This window comes from Sinocyclocheilus rhinocerous, unplaced genomic scaffold, assembly GCF_001515625.1.
Source record: "Sinocyclocheilus rhinocerous isolate Xijiao unplaced genomic scaffold, SAMN03320098_v1.1 scaffold166, whole genome shotgun sequence".
Taxonomy (NCBI): Eukaryota; Metazoa; Chordata; class Actinopteri; order Cypriniformes; family Cyprinidae; genus Sinocyclocheilus; species Sinocyclocheilus rhinocerous.
The window spans coordinates 808,496-830,410 of NW_015633186.1; the positions used below are offsets into that span (position 1 = coordinate 808,496).

General features: G+C 38.3%; 1 long non-coding RNA gene across 1 annotated transcript; it reads left to right on the top strand.

Annotated features, from left to right (window-relative positions):
* The first annotated feature begins 522 nt into the window (after positions 1-522).
* On the top strand, positions 523-21,846 carry LOC107743739 (uncharacterized). Its single transcript, XR_001640421.1, has 3 exons — positions 523-604; positions 685-741; positions 21,637-21,846. It is a non-coding gene; the product is annotated as an uncharacterized LOC107743739 (long non-coding RNA).
* Positions 21,847-21,915: the final 69 nt, after the last annotated feature.

Genomic DNA, 21,915 nt, shown 5'->3' on the forward strand with positions numbered 1-21,915 from the left:
TGCTGTACAAGAAATCTCTTTCCACAGTTTTAAGCATTATTCTATTCAGGCATTAAGATTTTCTCAATGCTCATTCTGAAGGTGCATGTGCTTGAATTCAGCAGGTCAAAGTTCAGATGCAAGCATCAGGGAGAGAGTGCCAGTAAAGTCCCAAGCTCCACGCAAATCTAGTTCAAGGCCTCCAACCTCACTTAAACTACACTTAAACCAGAAAGGGAAAGGCCATATCCTGAATAGAAAGGAAAGAGAGCAGACACAAAGAGTTAACCAGCAGAAAATTGGGGAAGCAGAGACGCCATCTGCAGAGAGGTTAAAAAGGGAGAGAAGAACTAGTAAAACAGACACTTGTATAACAGTTGAACCTTTGCTTCCTACACCTTTACTGAATGTATCGGTGCTAAAAGACAGCTTAGAGACCCAAACAGGTAGGAATATCTGCTTATATGTCCTTAAATTTAATGTACTAACACATATCTTAGTATTTTGTATTTATTTCTATGATCCAATAAGCAGGAATCAAAGTTCACAGATCATATTCGAGGAAGAACAGGCTCCCAAAGATGCTTAAAATGGCATCTGAGGGCAGACATTCCCAAACACAGAGGTTAGCCAAGTGTTGGCAGTGTGCAGTGGATGCTCAGTGGTTGAATTTTCCTTTTGTGACATGGAGCCTTTCTCTTCCAGCGGTTATCCAGTCAATCTGCCTTTGTGAATGAATTTGAACTGGAGTCCTTAACCAAGGTAAGTGAGACTAGGGTTTGGCTGTTGCCAAAACATACCACTCCACAGTTTCCCAGTGCTCTGCTCACCAAAACAGTATTTGATAAATTTTTAACATGATCAGAACTTGTTTGTTCAGAGCATTTTGTTTACTGCTAAATGTAAATGTATGTGTGTTGGACACTACAGTTAAAAGGTTTGGGGTCAGCATAATTTTTTTGTTTTTGAAAGAAATCTTACATACTCACCAAGGCATTTATTTGCCAAAAAATACCGTACTTTTGAAATATTATTAACATTTAAAACGACTTTTATTTTAATATTTAAAAAGTAATTTTTGAAAAGTAGGCTACATCTAGTAAAATGTTTGCTTTAGTCTGACAAGACCACATTCAAGTGCTTCACACCCTTAATTTCCCATTAGGGTGTGGTCTTTGCTCCTGCTTAAGCAAACCGTCACTATCTGCTGTATCCTGTGTAGATCAGTGCAGTCCTATTCACCTGACAGAAGGGCAAACGGGCCATGATGCATTTTGACCCTGCAAGCTCTTTCAGAGTGCCAAATAATTTACTTTTCTGGCAAAATTACCTATGTAGGCCTGTTGAATATTTCTATGCGTCAAATAATTAATTTACAGTTATTTAATTATTTTATTTCCAAATTAGGAAATTGCAGTTTGTGCTGTATTAACTTCATATTTGTGGCAGCACAATAGACCAGTTTTATTTTCCCTTTTATAACCCATTTCAATTCTTAGTGATGAGGTTCTGTGTCACTAAGGGAAAAGCCTGAGCAAACATGACCTCTGAAACATTAGCTTGTCTTTTTGCTGTTTGTGCTGGTCTGCTGACACCCAGTCAATATTAGGCCAGCACTTACTTCTGTGGTTATTTTAGGTGAGAGCGCGTAGATGAATGCACACAGTCCGTTTCTTTTGTTTCTCATGTTTTTGTGCACCCTGTACACAAATATCCACCATGTTCGTGTATGACACCATATGGAACGAATTCTTCAAACTGGGGGAAAAAATCCTTATTGATTGGAAGTCCTTGAGCTTTAATTAAATCAATCAGAACCAGACAGGTACTTAGACAAGAAAAGGAAGCCATAAAGAACTTGAAAAACACAATGGCGGTATAATAAAATATTTTTTTGTTGTTTGTGTGTATTTTACAAATTAAAAACGCTGTAAAGTCCAGTCTATTAGAGATCTATATCCAATATTGTATAAATCAGTTTATCATTCTATGAAATATTGATCAAAATCATACAAGAAGGGCTTATTGGTTTGTTGGTATTAGGCTATTATAGGCTGCACCCCTACATATGAACAGAAGTTTATTGATCCACAAAGTCTGCAGTGGTTGAGTAGTCATAACTTTTCAGTGCGTCTGGTGTGTCTGGACTCAGATGACCCATTAACTGAGGACAACATATTATTGTGTCAAAACACTTTTATTTTAATTTTTTGCACTACCGGTCAAAAGTTTGGGGTTAGTAAGGTTTTTATTGTTGTTAAGATCCAAATTAAATTGATCAAAAGTGACTGTAAAGATATTTTACTAAATGTTCTTCTGTTGAACTTTCCTGAAAAATGTATATTACCGTTTCTGCGAAAATATTAAGCAGCACAACTGTTTTCAACATTGATAATGATAAGAAATATTTCTTGAGAACCAAATCAGCATATTAGAATGATTTCTCAAGGATAATGTGACACTGAAGACTGAATAATGGCTGCTGAAAATTCAGATCTCAGGAATACATTTTAAAATTTAGGGGGAAAAAAGAAAATTACAATACAATATACCAAGCATAAGAGACTTAATCATACCGACACCAAACTTTTGAACAGTAGTGTTTTTTTGTTGTTTTTTGTTTTTTTAAGTAAATGTAACAATTATTTAGAATTCATGTCGATACTCTTCAGCCGATAATTACTTTAGTTTTATAGATTATTATAAAAGGCTAATATTAAAATTCTATTCTATTTTGTCAACAATAGAGTTGTTTAAATGCTACAAGTCAATTTAGGCATCACAACTTTACAGTATCAAAAATCTTATCGTACGTATCAGCACAGCCCTATTATTAATTTATATATTGCACAGCCCTATTATTAATTTATATTTTAACAAAAAAAAAAACTATTCCAAACTGAAACAAATTTCAGTTTCACCAAATATGTTGTTGATGCTGTTTCTGTTAAACTGTAAAAATACATTTTAAAATACAAATTTTGCTTGTTTAATGTAAGGAAAAGATGCTACACGTGTGGAAAATGTCCTGTAGCCATCTTTATTACAGCCCACCACCTGCTTTAAACTTATGCTGCAGTCGGCTCTCGTCACCCTCCAGTCCTAGGCTCACCCTGACAAATCCTCCACCCCTCCGGCCTGACCTCCATTTGGGTGTGTAGCATGGGGCCGACACACTCCCCAGAGGTGTCATCCCATCATTCACATGGCCACCATCGCACCATGTTAAACACATCTCCCGTTGGTGTGTAATGGTGGTTTCATCTGGATCTGTCCAGCCCTGCAATCCCTGCTTTTGCGGTACCGCTGACCCGTTTTTCTCCCCCCTCTTGGCCTTTTGTCTTTGCATCAGAGCAAAGCTCGACAGCTCTCAAAAGTGTTAGCCTCAGCCGTTACCTCTCAACACCGTCCAAACTTTAATTCATAATGGGCGAGGACGTTGAGGGCACATTAAATAATTGCCCATTATTCACAGCCTGTAGGGAGCTCGGCGCACATGGCGTAGTTTGGTGGTTTTTAATGTGGAGAAGGAAGGTTGACAGACTCTGACCCCATTACGGAGGTTAACGTTATATTTGTAATTAAACTGGATCATTTTGTCTCATGAGAGGAAATTATCACGCTTCACTGAGTATAAAATGTGATCATTCAGAGCAGAGCTTTTCACTTCACTGCTTTTTGGATGAAACAAAAGAAAACATTGCTTCATTTATTTGCCAAATGACTAAGCCTTATGGCATATTGTGTATTTTAATTATTTTTTAATCACTTTTGAATATCTTGGTGGGGCTTTAGGAATTTGTTTTCGACCATAAGTTCATATATTTGGATTTATGTGGATGTTTATTATGTCACAGCGCCTTTTGTATGTTGAGTTACAGAATCCAAGTTATCTGTACAAGATTTGTTTTTTCCATCTATCTTTGACTCCCACTTTGATCCATTCTTCAATATGAGCAGTGGACTTGGATGTGAAAAGGTAAACACAACGAACAGGACATGAACTCAGGTTTTACACTATATCTTAGGCCATGTGTCCCCGAGGCGTCACGTTGCACAGCAAAGGAAGCTGTTAGCCAGAAGCTGTGGTAGCATTGTTAGGGCCGGTGGGTGGGGTGATGTTGTAACTGCTTGTGTTTTGGGTTTGGGTGCTTTAACTAGGAGTGGCTTGTGGACAGGTGGTTGCCTAGTCACTGAATGTTTGTTGCTGCAGCAACAGTATGCACCAGTCTTGATAAATCCTTTTTTTTTCTCTCTCTCAAAGGGGTATGCGACTAAGCAGGTGAGGCGTCATCTATAATGTAATGGATAGCTAATCCTCATTTTGGTTAATCTGTCTGTCATGTTACCATCTTGTGCTGGCTTGGATGCCAGTTTTTACAGCCTAGAATCCGAATAAAAACCCTTATGGGCTGAAGAGACTCTGTTAGAGGTTTAGACCTGTAATCTCTGGCAATAATTGGCTCATGAGCAGACAACGGCATTAAGGAACACACAGAGAATAAGTCTGATATGCCACTTGTGGTAGGGTCTTTAAAACTATAACAATTTAAAGTATTGTAAATGGTTGATTTAAGTATAAGCAAGAGATATATTGTATAACAGTTTATGTAATTTTCGAGTCTGGGGGTCTGAAGTTGCTGTTGGCTGGTTTTGATCATCTTAGTTCCTAAACATCTCCCCCTCAATCTGTCTGCAGACACAGCTGTCAAATCTTGGCTTGGGTTATAGTTTTGGAGCCCCTTGAACAATAAACCTGGATTTCTTTCAGAGGTTTATTCAGAATTAGACGCTTAATCTGACTTAACAATTTGATTAGTAGACTGATCTGAGTATAGACATTCTTTGTTGTGGTTCATCCTCTGTTGTTTACTTTGAGCCTTTAATACATTTTTTTCTTCGTATCTGTAATCTGTTAAATCATAGAGGCCACTTGTCAGTTAGGTGATTGAGTTTAACCTCATGTGTTATAGCTTAATTATAAAGTCGTAATTAATTTGTTGCCAAAAGGTGATTTTTTTTTTTTTAACTGTCGAGTATTTATTTATTATTATTATTATTTTTAGTTTTATTCATATTTTTGTATTTATTTATTTATATTTTTTGTGGTACATGTGTACATTTTTATTCGCCAAGAAAGTATTTCCAGCACATATTTCCAAAGCTTATTTCCATATACATGTACTTGGTGTATCTGAAGATTTAGCCACTAACAAATGGCACTTTCATGTAGTACTTGTGTGGCCATCAGTTCAATCAATTAAACACTTATTAGGTAACTCCCTATTGTCATTTCCATTTGGTAGGAAATTGATTTCTTAATTATAAGAGCGAAATCATGTGGTGTTAATTAATACAGTTAAACATTGCTGTTGTGTTGACACACATCAGTGAATCAATAAAATTGACTTTTTAATAGAGATGCTGATGGACCTTATATTGAACCATGCAGCGTACTTCTGTCTTTGGGGGGACTTTATCCCAACTCGATCTGAACTCCAGCCTGTCAGTGTTTCAGAGTTATGTTTTTTAACTTTTATTTTTATTTCATTTCCAGTTACCGTGTTTTCAATCATTTTGGATCTAGCTGCTTCCAATAGTCAGACACACCATGGCTTAGATTGATCAGAGACTTATTTGAATTCTTTCTTTGTGATTCAGGTAAAAGCATTGTCTGGTACAGAGCCACAGAGAACAGCCAGACAAATCAGCCAGACAATGGATAACAGCCTCTCATTGTCTTGTTCTGCTGTGGTATTGCTGGACTGCTCATATATTACCTCACATTCCCCTTGTTTTGTGAGCTAGGTGCCTATAAAGTTGTCTGATTCCACCATGTGTTTTTGATTTCACTGTAGGCTGGGTGGAAGGCTTGTGAAGTTCACTTCTCTGGGATAATTGTCTCCTCGATGCTGATCGTAGCGAAGATTACTTGAGCTATGAGCCTTGGCGGTCTTCATGCCATGCTATAAGCCCCAGCACTGGCTCCTATTGGATGAGAGAGCACTCCTTCCTGCCCAGGGTGCTAAATAACCATGTTCTTGAGGGTCTGTCTCCTGCTCACCAAAGAATTTCAAGAGGCTAAATGTAAGGTTAAATATAAATCAGTGACTATGGGCCTTGTTGGTAGACGTTCCATGCTGTTAGTGATTTGCTGCCATCTAAATGCTGCAGACAAGCTATTTTGTCTGATATCAATGCAGGTCATAAATTCAATACAAGGTCCATTTATTTCCCTAATATTCCCCTGCATGTCTACATGTTTATCTTTGTTTGGACTTTGTTCAAAAAAGATACTGATCCAATGGTTTGTCTTATTGGTATGACAGTGCTTTTTTGCTGGCATTTTTTTAGTGTAAGTTATAGATATTACTTTTATGTACGTTTCTAGAGTGCAGTTAGACACCCACATCTTTAGGTGAGGTTAGATGGGAGGCAGAGTTTACAGATATGCGTTACCTAATATTAAAGGCACAATATGTAATTTTCGCCGCTGGATGGCGCGTATTCAAAATAAACAGACAAAGGCGTAGTGTGATGACGCCGTGACTGAGTGTGGAATCATGGGAGTTGTGGTCTTCATCTGAAAGCTCTGTTATAATGCTACTCTGTGCGGTCGTCACCGGTCTATTAAAACGCACAACATATTAAAGCGTCTTTGGTGTTTCCATGTTTTCTACAAAACAAAACCGGAAATCGAGGGGTTATGACATCATTGGCAGGCGACACAATGACACTATGGACACGACCCGTGTCACTAGTTAAAATTGCTAATTTCTCTAGATTTAAACATTCTTCAAAACATTTGGGAGACTGTAAGTACACAAGTCAGCAAAATATATAACACTGTTCTAGTGGTTTTTGGATATTTTAATAAAAAAAATCTTACATATTGTGCCTTTAAGTCCGTTTCACAGAATTTTGCAGAATTATCGTAGGTAGTGAAAAAGTGCACAAATTTTGAGTGGTTAATAATTACTACTTGATCACTTGTAACAGTATACAATACGATTTTATACATTAGCAGTAGTTAATGCTATAATGTGAAATAACAATGAACAGTATTTTTACAGATTTTTCTTGTTTTTTCTTGTTGTACAGATAGAATCTTGGTTAATGTTAATTTCTGTATTAATGCATTTTTGACGTTTCAAGTGGTGTATTATGGTCATGGATTAAAAAAGAACACTTGTATATTTATAAGTTCACTGTAAACTAATAAATGTTGAATTAATAAATTATACTGGATGTTACCAGATTAAATCTTTTTTTTCCATAATAATCTTAATTACATTGGTGTCCACATATCAAGTTTTTTTTTTTATTCTGACATATGCAATTTGCCAGAGCACCATTACTAAGTAAACAGTAAGCATGTTCTTAACAAGTCGATAGCGATTTCATCAGAGAAGCCAATCAATCATCTACTGTTAAATCCAGCTGCCAGCCCCCAGAATGATTGATGCTACATCTGTTTGTATAGGTTTGTGTGGAAAAAAATCTCCAGGCTGTCAGAGAATGCCCAGCTCCTCCTCTCTCTGGTTAAGTGTCAGAGCTTGCAAATGAGTGAAGGAAACCTAAGTGAAAATTTAATGCTTTAGAAGCGCGTACGCGCGCCCATGGGCACATTTCTGTGCCTCGCTAGAATGTAGGTGGTCTGTGGTTGTGTAAATATTGGAAGCTCTGAGACACAGTGTGTCAAAACACGCACGGCTTCAAGTGCCACGCTAATGAACGGGGGCCACATGTGGAGTGCCACGACGGTTTGTTTAAGCAAATGATCTCTGCTGACAGACATCTGCCCTAATGTGCAGGAAGAGACAGCTCCGATGCAGGATTTATACACAGACACACATACTAAGACGCACCCTTCCCCTTCGTGCCTCTGTGTCGAGAGGCGACTTCAGAGGCCTTTCAAAGTGGCAGCCGAACGGCAGAGGCACTCTGTGTGCTGACGGACAGACTGTGTAAGAGACAGAGGTTGGGTGAATTATGCATGCACACTTTCCCAACACTCAACGCTTGCCCTGACTCATCATTACACAGTGCACAAGCGTCATGAGAAAGTCAACAGTTTATTTAGCCTCTTTTCAGCACTTTTATTCCTGTTGCCTTTAATCCGGCTCAGCGCGACCCGAGATCAGTGGTGTTCATTTTCAAATTGATGAAACCGGTTTAAGGCCTTTCAGAGGTGGAAGTTTAGCATGTGGACACAAGCCAACAGTGCCAAATGTCTCAAGGATTTCAAAAGATTCAGTACAACAAAAAACGAATGGGTTATGAAGAACTAATGAATTGTCATCTGAAGCGCGGCTGTGTAAAGAATGGCTTTCAGCGCGAATTTGAAACGCTTTTTTTGCTGAGTAGTTTACTTTTATTTTTACAACTTCGTTGAACCATGTCTTGTGTCTTTTTTTTCCATGCTTCAAGTTTCTGCTGCAATAAATTTTGGCATTATCTTAGTCTGAATAACATTTTGCAGTAATGTTCTATTCATTAACATTGGTTAATGTATTAAGTGTGAGGGTAATTATCTTTTTATAACATTTATTAGTCTAGGCTAATGTTCATATATTTATTTATTTATTTTTCTTTCTGTTCATAATTCAAAAGTACATTTTCAAAAGTTAAGCTTGTTAAGAAAATGGTTAAAAATAGTTTAATTAACCAAAGCATTTATTAAATCAGACTAATGTTAATTTATTAATTAGGTTTTTTGTTGTTTATTGTATTTTGTTCTGTGTGTTAGGCATGTAACAAATTGTTTTCCACTGCAATATTGCAGTTATTAGTTTATTAAAATGTATACAAATTGAAATGTTAAAGGGGTCATCGGATGCGAAATGCACTTTTACATGTTGTTTGAACATAAATGTGTGTTGGCAGTGTGTGTACACAACCACCCTATAATGATAAAAATCCACCCGGTGTTTTTTTTATCTACTAAAACCATTACCCCTTTCTCAAATCAAGCCATTCACAGCTTCTTGTCTGTGTGACGTCACACAGACCCAGGCCCTCCCACGATTGTTTGATTGACACTAACGTTTTACCTTAGACCCGCCCTGAGTGAGCTGTCATCAGTCCGCCATTGTTTCTACGCCGGAGCAGGGGTAGACAAGAATGACTCCTAAGCGATTGAAGTGTTTTGTTGTTGGCTGTAATAATGAACATAGCAGTCGTCATTTACTCCTGATATCTGAGCCGCTGAAGACGCAGTGGAGTACGTTTGTTTGTGAAGGGAATGCAGCCCCGAGCTATCTAAATGCGTCTATGTTCGTGCGAATCATTCGTGATCCATCTTCACCTACAGAAGAAGTGAGTATACGTTTTTTTTATTGAATCTTTGCAAATCGCCTTTCCTAATAGCGTGCTAGTTAGCAAGTTTCACGATGAATGCGGCTAAAGTTAACCGTCTCTCAGAGGACTCTCGGAAGAGAGGGGCGGGGTGTGGAAAATGGGCATCCGATGACCCCTTTAAAAATTTATATATATAGATTACCATTAACAGAGATGAAGAAATGCTTTATATGTTTTGTTTATTGTTAGTTCAAGATACTTGGATTAACTAATGTCACAAATTGAAACTTATTGTGAAGTGTTACAGAAGGTAACAGGTTATATTTCCTCACAGTGAAATAAAAGTTGACCAGAAGCAGGTGTGACTCCACAGTCAAAGAGATAAAATACCATCACTTTTAATACAATATCTCCCGGCTTAGTACCAGGAATCACACCCAAAAAACAAAATGGTGTCAGAACAGCCCCAAGCCAGAATCTTCTCAACAACAAGAGAGGTGATACCTTAGAAACTGAAAACAAGTCAGTGTTGTCATTTTCCAAAAGGATGAAAGGCACTTTTGCGGTGAAAGGATCCATGCTCAGAAGTTTGTATGCTTTAGCAAGCGAGGGATTACTTATGTAAAATAACAAGGGGAGGTGTCAGCACAGGTGCCTCTCGCTGTTGAGAAGCTCCACTGGCCGAGGTCCAGACACACTCACGCATCTGCAGCTCCCCTCCCTTCCTCTGCGTGTCAGCGCACAAAGCCCATGGGCTTTCTGACAATGAGAGCATCGCTGTCGCACCAGGAGAACACCTCGAAAGCAAACACGGTCATAGCTGGACACAAAAGCGACCAGGGAGCACTGCACTTTTATGCCCCTGAGTGCCTTGTTAGGGGCACAATGACTTGCAGGCCTGGACAGCAGGTGTTACATTAAAGCGCTGCTCTGATGTATTGTGGCCGTCTATTCGCACTACGTCCTGTATTTGCTTTCTCTTTGACTTTGCAATCACACCCAACAAAGCATTGTTTTTGAGAGCACAGGAAAGTGCAGTGATAAGCTTTGTTTTCAATTATGTTTATAGATATTGAGGTGCTCTCATACTCGGCATCTCCCTCTTCTTTTTTTGTTTGCTGAAAACCAAGCCACTCAGTTTCTGTTTGCCTTTTTTTTTTTTTTTTAAATGAGCGTGTTTATATGAAAGACATTTCGACTATATAGTCAGATTTACAGCTATTGTATACATTTATATTTACAATTATATTGTAAATAGGGGTCGCGGGTCGGTAAGATATTTTTAATATTTTTGAATGCTCACCATGGTTGCATTCATTTGCAGTAATTAAAATTACAACAAAACAACAGCAAAATTAATTAAATGAATTATTAAAATTAATAATTAAATAAATTCCTGTGATGGCAAAGCTGTCTCCTGAAAACTCCTGTGAGTGATAAGCAGCCATTTCTCCAGGCTTCAGCATCACGTGATCCATCAAATCATTTTAACTAATGCTATTTTTATATAATAATATATGAATAAACATAATAATTTTATTTAAATTAGTTGATGAATAGATTTTAAATAGAAATCTTTCGTAAAATAATAAATATATTTAATATCACTTTTGATCGATTTAATAAATTTTTCTGAATACAATAATTTATTTTTAAAAATCGTTCAAAAAACTTGACCTGTTTGAACAGTAGTGTTTATATATGTGTATGTGTGTTTATATGTATAAATACGTGTATGTATCTCATTTTGTGAAACTATTTTAAATAGTTAGTTAAATACATTCATTCAATACTAATATATTAGGACATTTATTTATTCATTCATTCATTCATTGAAGGTCAGTAGATGGCAGTATGCTCCACTGCATTGCTGTTTTGCCAGCATGGTCTGGCTTACACGCATTGTCTTACAATATCTACATCCTGCCTTTCATAGTCATTTGGAAAGCCGATGACATATTTGACTGCAGCAGGATTTTAACTATGTACATGTCACAACAAAGATGCACAGCTGTGTCTGCTTGACATAAATATGTACAAATATGCTTCTGCACAACTGGCATTCATTGCCTCCTTTTCTGCTCAATCATCTCAAACATGGTCATCGATTTAAGCTGCGATGTCAACCGTACATCCTTGAGCCCTTGAACTCCATAGCAGCTCACTGGCTGTGTGCTGCTGGTGTGTTATGGAAAGCAGGACATCTTTGCTGTGTATGACCTCAGAGGGCACATGCTTGGACTGGCTGGAGAACCGCGTTTTCCTAAAGACCCAAGAGGGGCCGTGTGACAACAATTCTGTCATCATGTGATGAAGCCCTCGCAATCCTCTTCGGCTTTCCTATGAGTTAATGGTTGCGCCCAGACCATGAGAGACAATGAATTGCCATTAGAAACAAGAACATGTTGATAATTGCCATAACACATATCCTGCAGTGCCGCTGAGCTCTATCTTTGTAGAGGCCGTTTGCAGTTTGAGTCGGAGGCGTTAAAGCTTGGGATAATGAGAAGGCAAACAGGATTATTGACAGAGACACAAAGAGAGTTTTAGAGGTGTCTCCACCAGCTGTGTGAACATAGCACACACTCCCAGTGCACTGGGAGGTACGCAAGATCAACACAGATATGGCTGAAGCTGTTAACCCTGTCACGTTCAGACCAACTCTTAGCTTTCGAGCTATATTAGTATCTTTGTGGAGTAATATGACCCAGATATAACCATTAACCTAATTTTTAGGGTGCTTTATATGAATGCGCCATCATTCAGTCTGTTAATTGGCTTTCATTCGTGACCCACTTTTTGCCCGTGAGGCTTCAGCTCCCCGTTGTGCATCTCCAGTCATGTGTCCAATTGTGAAGTGAAGGAGGGAGGAGGGACAGTGTGTCTCTGAGTTTGCTGATTGGATAGTTGCGCCATTTCTAATTACCCTCCTCTTTGGGAGCGCCAAGGTGTCACCGACATGCTCACTTCACCTTGTCGTTTTTTCCCCATCAGTAAACGCCTTCCCACCCCATTATTTTACATCTCATTTGATTGCAGATGGGGTGCTGTCTGCTTACACTTCTGCACACCTCTTTATATTTATTCAAATGGATGGACTTTCCTCTTTACGATTTGGGAGAGTCGTGTGAAGATTTACTTATCGCTAAGTGGATGATATGTAGGTTCGCAAATGGTGCGAGTACATCTGCTTCTGAATCTCGTCTCATAGAGTACCGGCTGTTCAAACTCCTGGAAGCCTCCACCAATCAGCAATGCAAACACAAGCAAATTTCTCTCCTTTGTATCAGGCAAATCATTTGTCTGTCCTAGCAGTTTTCACCAAAAATGCTTTGTGTACCGAGGCAGCCTATTATGTTCTGGCGTACTTGGGAGGATTTTAGAGTTTTAAAGTGTGTTAGGGAAGATTATGAGGACGTCTTGCTGGAGAGGCAAAGAAAATGAAAAGAAAGCACACATTGCTGACCCCCCAAAACTAATTGAGTGTCTAAAACAACAAGGTTTCCCAGGGGGACTTGACTTGTTGTTTCATAAGTGTTAGCTAACATCATCTTGACAGCACGCAAACACTGATCCTTCAATGCCCATGTCTAGACCAGAACAACTTTTTAGGCCCAAATTCATCTCCTGGTGTTTTAATCCTGATTTCCAGTGCTGAAAATACAAGTTTCGTACAAAGCAAATTTTTTATATTAACATAACTTGTAAATTATAATAATTTTATATTGTAATGATAGTAAGTTTTTTTTTTACATTGAATTTAACTGATAATTTTAACAGTGTATCGAACTTATATTTTATGCAATGGTTTTTAAAATAATTTATGTACATTTGGGTGTTTAGTTACATTTTACAGCCAAAACACCTAAATATGCATAATTGATTACAGAAATATTAGGAATAAAACTATTTACATTTATTATAATATAATAAAGTAAAATAACTTTGGTTTCTCACTGTATTTTTTTTTACTTTTTTTTTTTATTTGTACAGAAAAACATAAATGTAGCGGTTGCTGAATGTATAAGTACCTGTGTTTTTCTGTAAAATATTATAGATTCTATGGTAATTCATACTTTTTACTTAAAAATCCAAACATTTTCCAATAAAATTGTAATAGTGTTACTTCACAGTATATTGTTTCATTGTGTATGGCAAGGTTACAGTTTTAGCTGTAGCTGTTATTATAGCACTTTTACTGTAGCATCTTTTTTTCTGTAAAAGTGCAAACATTTTTCACCATAAGTTCATAAGGAATAAAATTGAGCCTCAACATCCCAGTATGTCTATTATTGACAGCGTAGGTGAGATCAGAAGCAATGTTTCCTTCACACGGTAAGGTATGTTTGCTCGCCTTTGATTTTCAACAGCAAACAGTTATTGTTTTTCTGATGACAAAGGAATAAAAATGATTTTGAGTCACGCAATTCTATGTCGTGGATGTCTCCTCCTCTGTTGCGCTGTACACAATAGCCTCTGGCTTGATAGCTCCACTTAATCTTGCTCATGAACAAAAATTTAATTGCTAACAGTCAATATTTACCCGACTAACAGTTGAGCCTCTTTAAAACGCGAAGTTTAGAGTGATGTTTTATATTAGCAATCAGATTGCTAATGGCAGCAAGGGTGTTACTGCTAAAGAACAGAGAAAGCCTAAGGATTCCTCTTTTCACACATGCTGTCACTTGAACAAAAGAGGTGTGTGCTCTCTCACTCTTGTGCTCATAGTGTATACACAAACACACAACACAAAGACCAATAGGGGCAGAAGCTATGAGAGTAATCCAAAGAGCAAACAAGGGTGGGGAGCAGGAGAAGTGAGTGAAGCCATGAGTTTGGGGAGAGGTTAGAGATGTGTGTTTCTACAGGCTTCACCATGCTTATATCTAGTCAGGCTTCACCAAAAGTGTTTTTCAGGTCAGCATTTGATTGATTTAGATTAACACCATTAATAAATGTTAATTTTATTAAATAATAAATATAAACCTTTAATTTTGTGTCAATATTTTCTTCTCGCTGTTAAGCACAAGATAAATATGAATAAGTGATTCATCACAGAGACTGCCATCTGTCACTAACAGTACAATTAATACTTTTCTCTCACGAAGAGGGACTAAGAGTGTTTGTATTATCTTAGGATCATTCATCCGTTTTCAACAGCTTACATGATGCTTTCACTTATAAATTATTGTTTTTGCTGCAATATTTCTGGTTCATACACGTATTTTGGTAAAAACTAACCTGCATACACCTTGTTCTCGAGCTAAAAGCTTCAACAAGCTAAAACTGACCACTGATGGATTTATTATTTATAGATTTGTGTGTGCTTTGAGTTCACAACATGCTTTTTCAATCATCTTGTGCACGAACAGATTGTTTGTCATACATGTTTTGTACACTGACAGGATGTCAACTAAGCCTGCACTTTAGACACCCGGTGCTAGTCCACTCTTGTGACACAAGGATGTTTGCTGGTTCAATCCGGATGAGAATGAAGAATTGAAGGAGACAAGCTGTTGCGTCAGTTGGGGGATAGAGCAACCGACTCGTACTGCCCTTTGGCTAATTTATAAACGAATCACACTGGCCTAGAGAATGTGACCTAAAAGAGCAAATTACGCATTTATTACAGCTTTGCACTGGAGCTTTAAACATAAGTGTTTTAAACTTTGTTTTACTTGATAAAGTTTGATCATGGCCACTCAGTTGTCTTTTTGTAGCAGGAATGTTCATAGTGTTTCTGTGTAACATAGTGTAACTGGGATGTCATTCATGGTGGTTTAATTATTAAACTGCTGTATAAGACTTTAACAACCCTTAATTTTTAGTGAACCTACCTTGATTCTTGTTTTGGAACTCAGCGATTCTAACTGACTAATTCTCCTTGTGGTTTATGGGTGCTATTTTCCCTTTTTTTAGACCGATGGAAACAGCCATGCCCATGCAAATAAGCAAAATGTGTCAACCAACCACTGTGCATTCAGTTAGCAATGCTGTTGAAAGAGGTAAGGAATAAACTAGCCAAATGTAATGTTCTGCCGTATGGGCCAATGTGCCAGGATTCTGAAATATTCATCACCATTGATTGTGTATCAGTTATATTTGAATGCACCAAAGATCTTTTCTCACTGATGGCCAAGTCAACCACAGTCAGCTCCGCCCCCATTCTGGTCTAATATCAGGTGTTGAGATTTTGAGGTCACATTCTCAGTCGTTCTCGATATCCATCAGTGTCAGATTCCAAACCAAGCTGCACCTGACCTGACATGCCTTGCATTTGGTGTGGAAGATGACAAGACAAAGGCCTGAGCCATATACACAGGTCACTGAGAATATGACCTCTTTCAGAATTGACAGTGTTATCCATGTTAGTCGGGAAACTGTGCCTAATTGAAGAGGGAAAACTTATTCAGCATGTCTAAAAGAGTAAAAGAAATATCAGACTGCTTCGTCTAAACCAGAAGGAAGATTAACAAGTAAAGTGGGGAAACAAAAGACCATGTTAAAAGACAAGAAGAGAGGTATTATACTGTATGTTTCCCTGTTTGCTCGTTGTCACTTTCACTCTCTGGTGTTTTTAGCCTGACCTGAGTAGGTCTCGTTTCCTATGTTCTTGCGTTTTTTGTTAATTAATGGTGAAGAGGTTGTGTAATTGGATTTCTTCGTCATTGGTTTATGCAAGTGATTGACACTGACAGTGCTGTTTATTTAGAGTAAATGGTGTGCCATGTCAATGACAAAATGTATGGACACATTGAAGTTCAGTTTCAGCAGAAAGTTTCATGGTTGATTTCGCTACTAAAGTAGCATTCTTCTGTAGAAAGGAATGTGTTTTCATGCTTTGTTCAGTCTGTCAAAAGGTTAGATTTTCTATAAGATATTGAAGCATGTTGGTACAACGTGCCAAATGTGTGGACGTATCAACCTCCAGTGGAAGTTTAATTGTTTTTATCAGTTTTGGTTGACTAGGTGGTACCATACCTTACCATATGTGCATAATTTTACATTTTATTTATTTTTATTCATTTTAGTTTAGTTTTCAAAACATTTGTTCTATTTTAGTTTTATTTTATACTCCTTTTATATTTTAAATATAAAATAGATTTTTTTTATAAATTGAGCTTGTATATGAGTCCAAATTTCCCTCCACATTTTAATTTAGAATGACACACTGACTTAGAAATCTCTGCTAAATCTCTACTGACCTTTTTGATTTTTGTCTCATTGTTTTTGACATGGTTTTGAATATCCAGAACATCTAAGAAAAGCTAACAGCTGCAGAAACATCAGAATCCAGTCTTTTTGGGTTTGCAAAGTCTGTCTTTTTGATTACAAAGTAATCAAATTTGCTGTCTTGGGTGGCAGACAGTTATCTGTGCCATCAGAGAACAGTCTGTAAACTGGCATCTCATTCTCAGCGCTGATTCCACTGCCTGCAGCATATTTGCCTTTTCATACAGCCATCTGATATGTTTTACACTTCTAAAGAGTTCTCAGAGTTACTGTATTTTGCTGTTTTTACTATTTGATGATTTGCATTTCGTGTGAAAGGATGGTTATGGAAAAATTGTTTTGCTGGTTTTGTCTGCGAGGTTTAAAGATTAGAATCTTATCAAACTTTGGTTAAAAAAAAAGTTAGGCTTATTTCCATTCTATTGTTGCTATTTTGATAAGTTACAAAAATTATACTAAGAAACTGCCTGAAGCTGAAAATATCAGTCAGCGAGAAACCTGGATTCATACATTAAACTTTAATTTTGCTCATTTGATGTGTAGAATTTTATGTGAGGTCTGGGCAACTGCAGCAGCTTTTATAAGAAAGCCCTTCAGTAGCTCTTTCTTTTGTTGTTTGTCTTTAAGCCATACCAAACACACAAATAATGACCTGAATAGCGCTTGAAGTAAACACACATCTGTGACAGAAACAACATTCTTTTGCTCTCTTAGGGCTTTTCAAACTCATTTAGAGTGGTCTAACCTTGGCATCTTTGTTTGCGCAGCCCTTCTACTAATATACAACCACCCACAGTACTGAAAATGAGGCTTATTGAAACACATAAGTGTATGAGAAAGATAATGTGTTCACTGGCACTGATCATGACAGCTCGACCTGTCACTAATCTTGTGACCTTTCAAGCGTTCTTCGCATACCCACCATTCCTGCAGTGTTTCAGTGGTGTCCAAGCACGACAGGTAAAAGGTGTATCGCCCTTCATTCCGAGCCTGAACGCAGACGCCTATGTGAATTGCCACTTTATCTGTTTTGCTTGGCTGCTCGTCAAAGGTAGAAACATTGATTTAGATGTAATACAGCGTGCTCCCGTTTATCTTCTGAATCTTACTGGTATATGTAATCTTAACTTGTTTACCCTCATTACCTCTGGAGGGAGTCAAAACAAACTTGAGGGCACGAAGGTAAGCTACACAAGACTGAGCAGAAAATCCCCAGCTGAGATTCGGGTTTGTTGTTGAACTTTAATGTTGATGAATGCTCAGAAACCAATGGCTTTGAGAAATAAGTAAATACTGACTAAATATTAATGCTTTAACTTTATTAGCTTCACTTTAGAACATTTTATTGATAGAGAAAAAAGACCTTTAATGCATGTCGTTTTCCTGTATTAGCCACTAAACAGACACACTTTTTTGTGCAGCTTGTCAACATGAAGCAGTAGACACCTGTTCTCACCAAGGTGCCATATCAGCTCAGGACAGCTTTACATAAGCCAGCAAGGATGAGCTTCAAATCACCTGTAAAGACTCTCTGAGCATTAACCGAGGACCTTAATCCTCTAGTTTGCCTTCCATCGCAGGCTTAGGGCACTTACAGCGCAACAAGTTGGCATTGCTTTTGGCCAGAGGCCCCGGGAAAGTACATTTGTCCTTTGTCAAATTCAAATTTTGTTTGTGCTAAACCCATACTCTTAGATCTGTCTCCCAATTGTTGATATACATGTATTAGAGATTCTTTTGTACATGGAGAAATCTGTCCATGTTGGTTTTCGAAGTAAAAAAGAAAAATGTTATGGATCTAATCTGCAGTTTTCGGCTGAATTTTGTGCTAAAGCAGTTTGTCTAAACAAAATAAGATAGTTTATTGTAAGAAAAGTGCTTGATTTTCTTCTGGCCCATCTCAATGTGTAATGATTTGTGTAATGGTTTTATTTGCGCTTACGCCTACTTAGATTTCAGAACATCACCCTTATTCCTTTAACGTGTCATATTCTGTGCTAAAACTGATTGCGTATGCTACTAACCTGAACCTGTGAGTTTTCCAGAAAGCCCACAGGTGGACGTGGCAGATGACTCCCGAATCCAATCTGCTTTAGTTTTATTTTTATTTGCCCGGTGGATCTGGCTAATTAGCATTACGTGCTTTGCTTGGCAAAGCGTGCAAAATGACAAACAAGGTTGTATTGTGCTCCTCCTTTAGCCAGGTAATCACTTTTCGATGGTCTTATCCCCTCTGCCTTCTCTGTCTGTCACTGGTGGCCTGATCTTCCATAAGCTGTATTTGTCAAACTAAACACTTGATCTGTGCACAGACATCAGCTGGAGGTGAGGTCTTGGGAGGCAGAGAATCTCAATTGGGATTTTAAAGAGGACAAATGAATTAGCCAGGGGCTTTGCAGTTGCTTTTTCCAGGCTAATCCCAAGATCATCTCTCACATTTTATGGGATTGCCAGCCTTTCCTGGGAGCAACATTATAAGTGACAGAGGTAATTCTGGAAGACACGGGCCTCGGGTTCTGTCACCAATTACTTACTATCCATTTAAACTTAACATTACATTTGCACTTACAATGTTGTTCTTGTTTTGTTTAATATGGATAACCAATAACTTAAATGACAACCTTATTTGTCCAACACCTCCGTGGCTCTGCAGTAACCTTGTTCAGCCAGTAGAGGGGATTGGCACTCTAGATGGTTGAAAACTGGCAGGCATTCTCCTTTCCTTACACACAATACCTTGTCTGTTTGAATAGACCTGTCCCTATTCATTAAACCAAAGTACTATCCACTCCAGACAGCCCCTGTTGAGTCTTTTCTGTCAAGTCTTGACTTCATTCATTTGTTATTTTGGTCAAATAAATGGAATATGTGCTGTAGTAACAGAACTGGTACAAGTGAGGTAAGCATAAACAGTGTCTCGAGCTTAAACAAATTGGTTTTCCACTTCCTTAAATGACTAATGCCTTTAAAGGAGTTCTGATGTGGGAGTTGGACCTGTGGAAGGAAGGAATCCGTTGTTGTAAACTCATTTTCATCAAAAATGGTCCCCTCAAGACCAAATGTTGCACCTTGTTCTCAAAACAAGCAATGTCTAATTGTGTGCCTGGTCATGTGACTAAGGAATCTGATCTCTTTCCTTTGACCTGTACAGTTGCTCTACCACTGATAAAATACAGAGGTAAGCAGACTCGGCTACTTTAATCATTGATTGGTCGCTTGATAGGTCATGTGTATGCTGCAACAACCCTCTCGCTGGTTGGTTTATTCGGTGCAACACTTCCTGCATTTCCTTTTGGTTCTGTGCACACACTCTAGGATGCCGTGTTAAGATTGGGGGGCTTGAAAAAGGGGCAGCCCTTGGTGTTTTAACAGCTGATTGGCTCTGTAGACCCAACAGAAACTCTGTTGAGAGCGCAGAGGTGGAGTATTGAAGTGCACAAAGGCGTATCACGCTTTCAAACACTAATTTGCCATCCAGAACCCGCACTTTCTGCACCCGCACAGGTTCACATGCTAAGCCAGTTGGCCAGCAAATGTGATGCAACAATGAGGTAATGTGAAGACTATGCATGTGTAGTCCTCAAATCCAACCGCAGCAGTTTTTATAATCATATCCTGTTTTTTTGAAAATCTTGTATTCCAGTGAAGTATGTAGTTGGATACAGATCAACATTGTTCACTTTGTGAAGCTTTGTTGTGACTGGTTAAATAGCCTTTTATAAAAATTAGGCCCAAATTTGAGCTTGTTTGTTGCCTGTGTTCTTCTGCCATCGCAGCACACTATATATCAACCTCACATGCCTTTATATAATCCGATGGATAAAAGATTAATCCATCCACCAAACTCTAATCCGCGGTATGTATATTATACAATTATTAATTTTTATTGGTCCTTTTATCCAAAGCCACTCAGCAATGTTGGACCCCAATTTTCTACAGTTGGGTTTATGTTTTATTGGAGTCAACCAGATGTACCTTTTGATCAAGGGTCCTTGAGTTGGACCTCTGAATCTCCCAATCTGGCCTTCCTCCTGAAGCCCACCCTCTCGTCTGAGATCAGTCAACCCCCCTCAGTTCCAATGCAGCAAGACCACAAACAACTCCAGCTTGAGGGATTATGACTTTGTTTTTATTCCAAAGTCACTGAAAGTACAAAAAGCAATTTAGACTTGACAGCATTTATGCCTGCTGCAATGGGCAGGTGAGGCACAAAAAGGGCTACATGTGGTGCCCCTCCCGTTTCAGTCGCCCCCTTTTTTTCCCGAGAGTGTTGGCGGGGCCCTCTGAATGCAAAGCTGTCCGGTCGCCCCAGCGGATCTGGCCGCATGTGGATCGAATCAGAATTATCCACTAATTGACTATTTACTGGGCTCCAGAAAGGCCATAATGGACTTGATATTAAATCTCCTCAAAGTATTTAAAGTGTGCTTCTGAGTGCTCCTTCGAAGAGCCGATTCCAACGTTTTACAAGGAGGAGTGACTTAAGCTGCTGGGTCAGAGAGTTGCCTTGCCAAGGCGGCTCTCAGACGGGATTTAGGGATGACAGTGGGGAAGCTGCAAGTGGAGGGCAAGGGAGATCTCCTCCAATGAGTTCCAGATGCCCCCCCAGTCCCAATGTAGATAGATACTACAAGCTGGAGTATTCTATGAGAGGCTTAAACCTGGCTCTGTTTTAATGGAGATAGACGACTTTTTATGTGGAAAGTTAAATCGCATGAATCTTATAGGTCCAGTTTGTCTTTTTATGTGCTACCAAAGCTTTGGTAAAAAAAAAAAAAAAAAAAGGCCGGCTAAGTTTTGATCAGATGACAATGAGGGCTCTTTTTAAGTGATCCTAGATTTATCAGATGGGATTTGGTAAGGGAGAGTGTTTCAGTTTTTAAAAGCATATTAAAGTACCACATGACACTTCCTGTACTTGAACCCAGTCAAAAACAGAACAGCACTCCATTGAAGTTATGTATAATACAATGGCTATTTTCTTCATGCTCATATGTCCTATTACTCTGTTGGTACTTTATGGGATTCATTCTTGGATTGTGTATCACTCATGTAAATCAAAATGTTTTTGGAGCATTTCAAAGAGCCAGAATCTGATGTTCTCATTTCCTCCCTCCCCCTTAGATCTGCTTGTTTTCATCAGCAGTCCAGTTCTCTACAATCAATACCCTGGGACCCATTCTGAAGAATCAACTGCATTTCCCATTTGCCTTTTAATGTACCTTTTATTTTTTATCACAACAAGGCAATATTTTTTATGACTGTGTTTTTCCCTTATGTTCGGAGAAACCTGCTTTATACAAATCAGCTCATTTTTTACTTGTTTGTAGTTAAATAAAGTCACAAAAATCACACGTAGCACTTCTGTTCATCAATGAAGCAAATGAAAACATACAGTAGTTT